The following is a 12,401-nucleotide window of genomic DNA, read 5'->3' on the forward strand; positions in this document are numbered from 1 at the left end:
GGATCTGGAAGTTCCAACCCCCATTGAGACTCTGGCAACTGTCACGCCTACGAAGCAGGGCCAGGGGAGGCATCTGGAGACCCGAGACCTGAGTGGGTGAGCGCTCTCTCTGTTCCTGGACCCTAGATGGTGGAGGTTGACTGAGCAGAGCTCCAGAGAACACCGCTGGACTGCGATACACCTTCCCCAGACCCCCGCAATCTATCTATTCCTTCATTTGTAAGTCACCCACTAAATAAATCTTCCTTTTAACTATGTGGAGTGGCCTTAATAATTTCACCAATACCGTAGACATCACCATTCCTCACAGCCTAGAAAGAAGTCACCAAATGGACCCAGGAACACAATGTTAGGTGTTAGCGGCTCAGCTCGGCTTCCCAGGGTCCAGGGCCACAGGGGCAATCACAAACTCCTCTTTAGAGTTACCTGTGTTTAGTTGATGCTGTTTGTTCTGTATTGAAACTCTGTTGAATATGTTTGCTGTGTGTCCAACAGATTATGTAGCTAATCAGAGAGATATCCGCCCCCTGGAATTTTTCTTTTCTACTTTCGAGCAGATGTCTCCTTAGGCCAAGTAACTATGTAACTGACCTGTTCCAGCATCGGGACATCCATCCTTACCTCCAGAGTAAGGCTGATCTTGTACTTCCAGCAAGATAATCTTGTAAAAACTGGTATTGGACATCTCCTAAAATGTCTATTTTTAGAAGTCTAGAAGCCCTAAAGCCTATTCTAACCTATTCATAGGTCATAATCTAATCATATTATAGATGTTCAAATGCTTTTTATGGGAGTATTTACTATTGTATCCTCAAGTTTAGAAGCTCATCTAAGCTACACAGGTCCTTGGGATATACAGAAGCACTTACTTATGTGCTAGAGGGAGTAGGACTTCCAGCTCATCTAAGTTCAGACTATCTAGAGCTCTTCTCTCTCTCTCTCTCTCTCTCTCTCTCTCTCTCTCTCTCTCTCTCTCTCTCTCTCTCTCTGTGTGTGTGTGTGTGTGTGACTGTATTATCTTCTCAGTGTGGTTGTTTTTAAAGCTGAGCAATTGAGATCTTAGAGAACATGGGTCACAGATTCAACTAAGTAGGATTCACGGGGGCTCACAGAGCCTCAAGTGGTAATCATGGAGCCTGCATGTGTCTGTGCTAGGTCCTCTGCATACCTGCTGTGGGTGTTTAGCTTGGGGGTTTTGTGAAACTCCTAACAGTGGGAGTGGAAGTGTCTCTGACTCTTTTGCCTGCTCTTGGGACCCCTTTCCTCCTACTGGGTTGCCCCATCTAGCCTTGATATAAGGATTTGTGCCTAGTCTTATTGCATCTTGTTATACCACGTTTGGTTGATATCCCTAGGAGGCCTGCTCTTTTCTGAAGGGAAAAGGAGGAGTGGATCTGGAATAGAGGGGAGATGTGTGTGTGTGTGTGTGTGTGTGTGTGTGTGTGTGTGTGTGTGCTGGGAGGAGTGGAGGGAGGGGAAACTGCAGTAAGGATGTATTTGTATGAGAGAAGAGTAAATAATAATAATAATAAAAGAACCCTCTTGGGATCCCTTGGTGTGGGCCCACTAGAGGGAACTATTGGGATATCATGTAGTTTGGGGATTGGGGATGTGGGGGGAGTCTTCATTCTGGCTTCAGAGTCATTCTTTTTTTTTTTTTTTTTAAACAGGGTCTCACTGTGTAACCCTGACTAGCCTGGAACTCATTATATAGACCAGGATGGACTCAAACTCACAGAGATCTGCCTGCCTCTGCCTCTCAAGTGCTGAGATTAAAAGTGTGTGCCATCATGCCCAGCCAATTTAACTTTGTAGTTTATATTTTGTCTTCATACAGAGTTCTACTACTAAAAAGAAACCGTGAAGGCTGGTGCGGTGCCTAACCAGGTATAGGTGCTTGTCACCAAGCCCGTTGACCTGAGTTCAGTCCCCCAGGCACACATGGTGGAAGGAAAGAACTAATTCTAGAAAGTTCTCCTCTGACCTCCACATACATGCCATGGTACACGCATGCTCACTACTGAAAAAAAATCAATGTAAAAAAGATGATGAAAACTACTGGCTAATTCACCTCCTTTTACTGCCACTTGGAGAGGAAGCCACGGGAGTTGACAGAGAGTTAGTGGTTTGTCCCTGGTTACCCAGAATATTAGATAGAGTTAGCTCTCACATTTAACCTTTACCTCTTAGTTATCTCGTTATTGTAGCTGTGCATAGACAAATACTTTTATTAGAATTGTTACAGGAACAAAGAAACAGGTTTGTTTCACTTGTATTTCCAGAAGAAAACCTGAATTATTCATTGGAGGTATCACCTCTGACCCATGCCAATATCTCACAAGTCTGTGCAGTTGTTCACAAGGGGGTTGAGTTCGAGGGGGAAATGGACGGGACACTATTTCTGGAAAAACCAGTGCATGTTTCTGAGCAGCTAGTCACAGCAGAAGAAAGACAAGTGCACGATGAATTGATGAAAGTCACTCAGCCTCACTATGAGCCAAAGACATGTAGATTATAATAATCTATTATGCAATAGAGGTTAGTGGACTAGGTGGTGGGGGAGGGGAGGACTAGACTAACTAATTCTCTTGCCTGGAGTATAAATTGTTACCTCCTCTTTGGAGGATGTTGGGTTTGTGTTTCTAGACTTTCAAACTACCTCTCCTTTGATGTAGTAGTCAAATAACTGATCCTATGGCAATATTTAAACATTTTTTCTTTCATTTTTCTTTATTAAGAACTTTTCTACTCACTCCACATACTACCCACAGATTCCCCCCTCCTCCCTCCTCCCACCCTCCAGCCCTCTTTCCCAAGCCACCCCACATTCCCACATCCTCCAAATCGAGGTCTCCCGTGGGGAGTCAGCAGAGCCCAGCACACTGAGCATAGGCAGGTCCAAGCCCCTTCCCACTGCACCAAGGCTGTGCAAGGTTGAACATCATTTTTAAACAATGATACTATTTTATCATAAATGTATTTCAATTGGAATGTCTCCGTCATGCCTGGTATACACCTTTGGTTTAATGTTTTCTGTTTCTGGAACTCCTGAGGAAGCTTTGCCTTCCACATCCATGGCCAGTATTGGGTCTCATGGCAGCTGCTGGTCTGTCACTGTGATGGTCTGCCTCTGGGATTGGGCCACTGTGCAGATTATTAGGGGATCAGAAGAATAATTCAATCACTATGTAGATACTGAAAGAGTTTTTTAGCTTCTAGTATCGAAAACAGTCTCTCATGTAAAAAGACTTGATCTTAAGGCTGGAGAGGTGGCTCAGTGGTTAAGAGCACCAGCTGCTCTTCCAGAGGACCCAGATTTGATTCCCAGCACCCACATGGCAGCTCACAACTGTCTGTAACTCCAGTAGCAAGGAATCTGATGCCCTTTTCTGTCTCCCATGGATGCCACAGTATCAGAGCACCATGGGTGCGTATGGTACCCCGACATGCATGCAGGCAGAAACACCCACACACATAGAAAAAGAAGTCGCCGGCTCTGGTGGCACAGGCTGGAAGGATTTGCTGAAGGAGGCAGAGGCAGTAGGATCTGGAGTTCGAGGCCAGCTTGGGCTACACATAAAACAAAACAAACAAAAAAAAAATTGCCAGGCGGTGGTGGCGCACGCCTTTAATGCCAGCACTCGGGAGGCAGAGCCAGGCGGATCTCTGTGAGTTCAAGGCCAGCCTGGGCTACAGAGTGAGTTCCAGGAAAGGAGCAAAGCTATACAGAGAAAACTTGTCTCAACCCCCACTCCCCCGAAAAAGTAATTTGAGTTCAAGACTTTTTTTTTTTTTTTTTTTTTTTTTTTTTTTTTTTTTTTTGGTTTTTTCGAGACAGGGTTTCTCTGTGTAGCTTTGCGCCTTTCCTGGAGCTCACTTGGTAGCCCAGGCTGGCCTCGAACTCACAGAGATCCGCCTGGCTCTGCCTCCCGAGTGCTGGGATTAAAGGCGTGCGCCACCAACGCCCGGCAAGTTCAAGACTTTTTTAAAAAAAATATTTTACATTATTTTCTTTTGAGGGATTCACAGAAGTTAGAATTAAAAGGTATAAATACTTTGTGTTAAAGGATGAAGCACTTTATGTTAATCATAGCTGGAGATGCTAACTAGGTGGTAAGCACTAGGTGCTCATCACTGACAATAATTTAAGATTTTTCTTTTTAGTATTGTCTAGACAGACATACATTCAAAATAAGACACAGTGAAATAACATATTTTTTTTACGAACAAAATAAAAAACAAACACCACCAAAAAACTTAACGCCCGTTTATTCTTAAGCATTTTTTTTCCAGTAATTACTGAATGAACCAAAATTAGGCCCAAACTATAGTTGCACCTTCTATCACCAGGGTGAGGTGAACATGTCTTCTCACTGAGGAGTTTGCAGCTGATTGTCTGGATTTGTGTGTCTGCTGGTTTCTCCACTCATCCCGTCTCTTTCAGGTTATTTTTACCACCCACCACTTCCTGATGAACGGCGGAGCCGCGGAGGGGAGATAAGACAGAACTTAGTTAATTTTGCTTCTTATTACCGACTGGTTAAGAGGGAGATTGAAAAGCAACAGGAAGTTAAAACAGCCAGAAGAGGGATGTAAAAATATCTCCGGTCTCGTTATCTTTCATTCAGCGGCTCCAATGGATGATTTAGTCATCGGCAATCAGATTCCCCCCACGGGAGCGTTAGTCACGCTCTGCCCTCTTGGGGAAAGACAGCCGGGGCTAACGCTCAGCGGAACTGTTTGCAGTGCTCAACAAAACTTGGATCTGAAAGGAAGGGGGAAGATTTGTGAGCAAGCCTCTAATGGATGAAGGCCTTAGCCACCGGGTGTGCTAATTAAGCCCGGCTCATTCTCTGCTCACCTTTTCTCACTTACCTTGAAAAATTACAGCACCCCTGGCCGGCCCTTCAACACAGACCTCTTCTTGCATTTATGGAATTGACGGGACCCATTGATGAATTTGAAGTTCCGCCCCCTTGAGAGTCGGTTGAGATTTCTCTCACATATTTCTTAAGTTTTTATCTTAATCTTGTATAAAAGATAATCTTTAGGAATTCTTTCCTCTGCAGACGACTCCACTTTCCCATAAAATACACTTGCAAATAAGTCTGAAGATTTTTCACCACAACGCCCGCGGCAACATCCGTGATAAATCCTTTCTTGGCCTCAGCTTTCCGTAACCTTCTCCATCCCTCACAATGACACACACTTTCTCTCATTCATCTTTTATTACAATTCAATATTGTGCTTGAATATCATTAGCTGGCGCTCAGCATCTCTCTCTCTCTCTCTCTCTCTCTCTCTCTCTCTCTCTCTCTCTCTCTCTCTCTTTTTCCTCTAAAGGACAAACTACTGTTGTTGTGCACATTTCATCTGGAAATTGACTCTGGTGTTATAGGTTCTAATATATTTACACCACAGGTACAGAAAGGTATTGGAAAAAAGAAGAAATATTTTTAACATCGTAAACCTCTAGCAAAAATATGTGTGTAATAGAATCTGGTACTGTGGTATTACACACATTACACCTGCCACTGTGACTTAGAGCCTTAGTTTAGCTGAAAGAAAATCTATAACCCCAGAAATGCAACAACGCCTGAGTCACAGTTCAGGGTAATAAATGTTTTTCACAGAATACTGTAATCTATATTTCCAAAGCTGATGCAACAAAGGAATTTCTACTAGAAATCTTTCAATTTCATGGGTGGAGGCTCCAATGAAGAAAGAAACAGAGATGAGGGGGGGAAGTATTTCAAAAAAAAAAATTGATACAGTTGAATGATGTCATGGACAAGCCTTAGCCTCCTGCCTAGGGGATTCAGTTGTTTGTTTTTCTGTTTTTACCGGTAGAAAATGAGAGAGAGAGAGAGAGAGAGAGAGAGAGAGAGAGAGAGAGAGAGAGAGAGAGAGAGAGAGAGAGAGAGAGAAAGAATAAGAACAGTTAACGTCATCTGAACAACTTTAAGGGTGGACTGGTTTTCGCTGTCAAGAGAGCTACTCCATGATGAGAACTGGTAACTGGAAAGAGGACTCTGCCTTGACTCAAGGCCTTTCTGCAAGCTGGGGAACAGCCACTGTCTTAGCCTAGGCAGGACTGATAGTCTGAGCAACATTCTCAAGTGCCCGTGGCTGCCAGATAAGCTCTCTTTATTTAGTTAAGGGTGATGGTAGATGGAGGGGACCTGGACAGCAAATACTGGCTTCCATGGAAACACTGAGAAAAACAGGAAAACACAAACATAGTTGTTTCAGTTTAGCAAGACTCCTTCTTGTCTCTGGTCATCTTTTCTTTTTTCTTTTTTTGGTTTTTCAAGACCGAGTTTCTCTGTGTAGCTTTGCGCCTTTCCTGGATCCCGCTCTGTAGACCAGGCTGGTCTGGAACTCACAGAGATCCACCTGCCTCTGCCTCCCGAGTGCTGGGGTTAAAGGCGTGCACCACCACTGCCCAGTCCATCTCTGGTCATTTTGAATAGCCCCCCCTTTTTTTTTTGATGTGAGAACAGGATAAAGAGTACTTTTTTGAGTCCATTTGAAGGAGCATGGGTAAGATCTCTGCTGAGTCTTGGAATTTGATATCATAAGATGGGACTGACAGGCTGGGATATTACCTTTCCCACAAGCTAAACTCCTACACATTCCTCAAGACCCACTTGCATGCCCCTGCTAGCGCCAGAGGAAGAAATGAATTTCTCCCACCTGTTCGCTCCAGAGGACGCTTACCTGTACTCCTTTTATAGCATTTATGATATTCTGAAGTTAGTTGTTCACATGGGCAGCAGATCAATTTGCTGAAGTTCAATCCCCCAAAGTCATTTAGCCAAATTAAATTCACCAAAAGTCAATTGAGGAAATCAATTTGCCTAAAGCAAATTTTTCTACTAGTCTGTGATTTATTCATCATAAGCTCCCGACGGCAGGAGCCTTGCCTCATTCACTCTTGGTGCTCCCCCACAACTCAGAGCATATTGCTTGGGGTATTGAAGGGGTTAGTGGATGGTTATTGCTGATTGAATTTAATTGAATATAATTATAGTCCAGATGAAATAGCTTCATATTATTCTTGATTTCCCATATGTTTACCTTTTCCGTCTTGGTGGGAAGGTGCAGGCCACACCTCACTAGAGTGTAGAGATCTTGAGAAGCGTTGCAGCCAAGTTGTCCTGCAGGCATATAGTTTGCGTAGATTTGCGGGGGAAATTTGTCCCTTTATTGGATTTGGACTCTCTGGGCCTCTCAGGAGCTTGCTTGACTGTAACTTCCTAGACGAATCCATCTTTGTGTGCGTTCTCTCCCCCACCCCTTTCATTTAGTCTCGTTGCTTCATTACACATTCATCATCCTTGGCTAGCCCCGTAGACTGGGAGTCTGTGTCCACCTGAAATCCATATGTTGTGTTTTAATCCCCATGTGACAGTATTTGTAGGTGAGACCCTTGGTAAATGGCCAGATGATAAAGGTTCAACCCTTATGCATGGGACTGGTACGTTTATAAAAGAGACCCTAGAGAGCTCCCTTGGACTTTTATTACGAGAAGATGGCTATTTCCAAACCAGAGGCAGATTGTTAACGAACATCGAATCTGCCAGAACCTTAATGTTGTACTTCCAAGTCACCAAACCCTGAGAAACGCCTTTCTGTTAGGTAGAAGCTCTCCAGTCTCTTGCGCTATGGTATAACAGCCTCCTCATGAAGATGAGAAGCCCCGAGAAGCAGGCCACTGCAGTAACAAATATCTGCATATGTGGAAGCAGCTTTGGAACTGGGTCATAAGCAGAGTCAAGAAGAATTTTGGGGTACCTGCTAAAAATACGAATGTTAAGAACAGTTCTGATAAGGGCTAAGAAAGAAAGGAGAGCTGGGAGTCAACCTGGACCTTAGGGGGCACCCATGTAATGATGGACAGAATGATGGAAGGAATATGGGTGGTAGAGGCCATTTGGCTGAGGTCACAGAAATGATGAGCATGTTATTGAACAGCTACTTAAAAAGAAATCCACTCGGGGCTGGAGAGATGGCTCAGTGGTTAAGAGCACTGACTGCTCTTCCCAGCACCCACATGGCAGCTCACAACTGTCTGTAACTCCAGTTCCAGAGGACCCTCACACAGACATACATGCAGACAAAATGCCAATGCACATAAAATAAAAATAAATTATATATAAAAAAAGAGATCCACTCAAGGGCATATATGTTCTAGTGTTTTGTGTAAGAATGAAATGGGACGTTTGCTGGAGAAAATCTTTAAACAAAGTGTTGAAAGATCAGGCTAACTCATTTTGAGGACCTAGTAAATAGTAAAATCGAAGAACAGAAAAATAAATAACTTGAGGACAGAACTGTTTATCACGAAGGAATAGGACTTGGGGGCTGGGGAGAGGACTCAGCGGGTAAAGGGCTTTCATCGCGAGGTTGGGAGTTTGGATCCCCAGCGCCCACATAAATGCCTGGTGGGCAAGGCAGTACACCTGTGAGCAGGTTAGCTATGCTAGCCAAACAGGTGAGCTCTGGGGTCAAGCGGGAACTCTGCCGCCATTTATGAGGTGGAGAGCAATAGAGGAAGACATTAACGCCAACCTCTGGGCTCCACACACAAGTGCCTGTGTGCCTGGGCATCCACATACGCCCATGTACGTGTGAACATGCATATACATACGCATCCACACACTACACACATACATATGCATAAAGGAACAGAACATAAAGATCTGGTGAGCATTCATCCTGTACACAGTAAGTTGAGATCTGTCACATTCAGGGTGGGATGGCCGTAGGCAGGCCTGCACATACTGTAAAGAATGAGAGTGCCCATTTAGAGAAGAATCGGAGGGCATAGCTAAATGACCACTTGAGAAGGAGATGTGTTAGCCCTTTTGACAGAAAGCCAGAGATACTGTTCAAGACAAGGAAACATGATCCTGAAGGCAATTCGGAGACTTTTAGGGCTGTGCTCCGATCAATGGGCCGGAGTGCAAAGGCCCCTGAAGCGGAGCAGTTTTAATGGGCAGGTCCTCCTTTCTCCATCACGTAGGTCAGTGCCTTACGCACGGAGTCTCATGGTTGGGACCCTCTCAGAGAGCTGTGGCATTTGCTGTGCCCAGCAGACTCAGGTAGGCATGGCTACCTCCACCTAGATGTCAAAGACCAAGCTCATTTGAGAGCAGAATGAACCCAGGACCCTAGTGCCCAAACCCTTAGGATCCAGGCAGAACGTAACAGGACGACTTTCCCACAGAGCCATGGGGAGGATGACTTTATTGTCCCAATGAGAAAAAAAAAATCGCAGCATTGAGCCAAGAAGGAAAGAAAAAAGATTTTTTTTTTTTTTGAGACAGGGTCTTTATGTGTGGTCCAGGCTGGCCTCAAACTTGTCACCTTCCTGCCTTAGCTTATGCACTGCTGGGATTATAGGCCTGTACCATCATGCCTTACAAAGACAAAAATCATTGAGCCTTAAGTTTAATCCCGTTTATTCAACTAGATTTTGGAGTCACTTGGAATGTATCCACCTTTTCTTCTTTTTTATTTCTCCTTTCTGGATCAGGAGAGTCTAGGCTTGTTCTACAATGGCACTCTGTTTGTTTGTTTATTTAGAATTTGGATGCATGTATAATGTGTGTGTCTGTTCATGTGTGAATGTGGGCACATGCTTGTCCTGGCATGTATGGCGAGGTCAGAGGACAACCTTGAGTGTGGGTCCTGGCCTTCTACCTTGTTTGAGGCAGAGTCTTCTGCTCACTGCCTGGCTAGCTGGCCTCAGAGTTTCCTGAGAATCTCATGTCTCTGCCTCTGGCTGTAGGTGCGCTAGAATTACAGATGTCCAGCGCCACAGCTGGTGGGTTATGAGGATCTGAACTTTGGTCTTCATGCTCGAGCGGCCAGCTCCTTATCCACTGAGCCATCTCCCCAGCCCCACCACTGTATTTTGAAAACTTATAACTTGTGTGACCTCACAGGTTCATAATTTTGTCTTTAGTACCATGTCGTATGCAGCTTGGGTCCCGGAACCCTGCTAGGGGAAGGGAGGAATTGAAGAAAAGAGAGACGCACATACATTGAATGTGGGATCAGGTGGGGCTCTCCAATACCACGACTGCAGTCCGGAGCCTCAGCATGGCTATTAGGTACAGCATAGCGGAAGGGTTGGCGGATTTTGTTAGGAGGTCTTTGGAAGCGAGAAGTCTGGGCTGTAAACATTCAGGAGGAGAAAGTCAAAGTTGCTAGTCTTTGCTGACACGGATTGACCTTCATACACACTCATACTTGGGCCCTGGAGGAATGTTTTGCCGCCATCTTGAGGCTGGCCCATATGTGGAACAGCTTTGCCAATTTCCCATGGGCCAATTGGCCTTGCAGTCCTCGACAGGCCCTGCTTGCCCATGTCAGAATACACCTTTGCTCAGGATTTCATTCCCATGGGGCTTCCTCTGCTCCCTACATATCATCAAAGAACATATATTGTTCCTTGAGTATTTCTGTATCTGATTTAGATGGTGTTTAGAGGAATCCTAGAATTTTGAGATGTTGTTGGGATGAATAAAGACTTTGAGCTGGAATAAGTATATTCTTTACTCGAGAAAGAAAGGATTTCCAGGGGCTAAATATGGAAGACTACACACTTAAATGTTCATCTCTTCAAAATTCATGTGGAACCCAATCTCCAGGGTGATAGCATTTAGATGAGGAGGTTTGGGGAGGTAATGAAGTCTTGAGGGTGGAACCCTTGTCAGTGGGGTCAATGCTCTCATAAAAGAGACCCCCCAAGAAGCTCTCTTGGCATTTCCACTATGTGAAGACAGTGAGAAAGCTTTGGTTTTGTTTTGCATGCAGAAATTTATTATTATTATTAATTTATTTTTGGTTTTTTGAGACAGGGTTTCTCTGTGTAGCGCTGGCTGTCCTGGAACTAGCTCTGTAGACCAGGCTGGCTTTGAATTCACAGAAATCCGCCTGCCTCTGCCTCCTGAGTACTGGAATCAAAGGCGTGCGCCGCCGCCGCCGCCGCCGCCACTGCCACCACCACCACCCAGCTATTTTAATTTTTATGATGATAAAATGTCAATCTTGTATGTAATCTTCTACCCCAGAGCTTCCATCCAGCTGCCCTTAAAACAATAAGGTGCAAGTCCTCTGCTGTCACAGGAGGCCTGGAACTTTTGAGGATTAAGGAGCTACCTTTTGGCCAAGCAGACTCTTAGTATTTTCATTTAAAAGGTCTCCAGTATCTAGACTCAAACAAGCCATGCAAACAAAAATGTGGAATCAGTAGTTAAAAAAGAAAGAAAGAAAGAAAGAAAGAAAGAAAGAAAGAAAGAAAGAAAGAAAGAAAGAAAGAAAGAAAGAAAGAAAGGAGAAAGGAAGAAAGAAGCTGGTCCCAACAATTCAGACTCCACAGACATGACCACAGCTAAACTTGATTGCCAATGGTCTCTCAGTTCTCATCTATTTTTACCCATAGTTAGAAAACAGTGATAAAGAAAGTGATAAACCCATCAGGAACCGAGTTTGTCCTGTATTTATTCCCAAAACAAAGCCTCAGAATAGTTTTTTGGAGATCCCTTCTGTCCACTACTCTCACATCATCATTTATGAGCCAATACCTTTATCTGGGACTTCCCAGTCCTGAGAATTCTGAGGAATAAGTTTTTATTGTTTATAAGCCCGCCATCCTTTGCTATTCTGTTATAGGCACCCAAATGAACAGGTCTGAGACATGGATGGGGTGACTTTTCTGTTCCCTCTGAGAACTTCAAACATGGATAACAACAGCACCCACATGTTCCAGTTTCATTTTTGTTACTTAAATAAAACACTTTGACAAAAAAAAGGGGGCGCTTATTTCAGATTATGGGTTGCAATCCATCATTAAGCAAAGCCAGGACAGGAACTCCAGCAGGAACTTGAAGCAGAAACCATGGAGGGATGCTGCTTTCTGTTTGACGGGCTTGACTCAGCTAAATGTCTGTTTTAAAAAAAGAGTTTAAAATTTTAATTATGTAGTGTGTGTGTGTGTGTGTGTGTGTGTGTGTGTGTGTGTGTGTGTGTCTACTGAGTGCACATGTAAGTGCAGTACCTGCAGAGGCCAGAAGAGGGTGTTAGACCTCCTGGAGCTGGAGTTAGGTTGTTGTGAGCCACCTGATTAGTTGAGTTCTTTAATAATGAACATTGGGTTTGTCCCTTGAGTTCTTTCATCTCAGACTGGCAGGAAACATAAATGACATGAGGGCCAGTCAGACCCATGGTCCAACTCAACTCTCACCACTTCATAGCAGTGTGACCTGAGCTCACTTCATTTGTAAAGTGGGGGTGACAAAACTCCCTCACACATACACGGTCATTTTTAAGGTAGGTATGATTATCTGGGAACACAGCAAAGCTGTTGAAACTGGGACAAAGGCCGGGTA

General features: G+C 44.3%; 1 non-coding gene across 1 annotated transcript; it reads right to left on the reverse strand.

Moving 5' to 3' along the window:
* Nucleotides 1-11,528: 11,528 nt before the first annotated feature.
* LOC121822620 (small nucleolar RNA SNORD75) lies at nucleotides 11,529-11,592 on the reverse strand. Its single transcript, XR_006063797.1, has one exon. It is a non-coding gene; the product is annotated as a small nucleolar RNA SNORD75 (small nucleolar RNA).
* Nucleotides 11,593-12,401: the final 809 nt, after the last annotated feature.

Source organism: Peromyscus maniculatus, chromosome 14 (assembly GCF_049852395.1).
Source record: "Peromyscus maniculatus bairdii isolate BWxNUB_F1_BW_parent chromosome 14, HU_Pman_BW_mat_3.1, whole genome shotgun sequence".
In the NCBI taxonomy this organism is placed as follows: domain Eukaryota; kingdom Metazoa; phylum Chordata; class Mammalia; order Rodentia; family Cricetidae; genus Peromyscus; species Peromyscus maniculatus.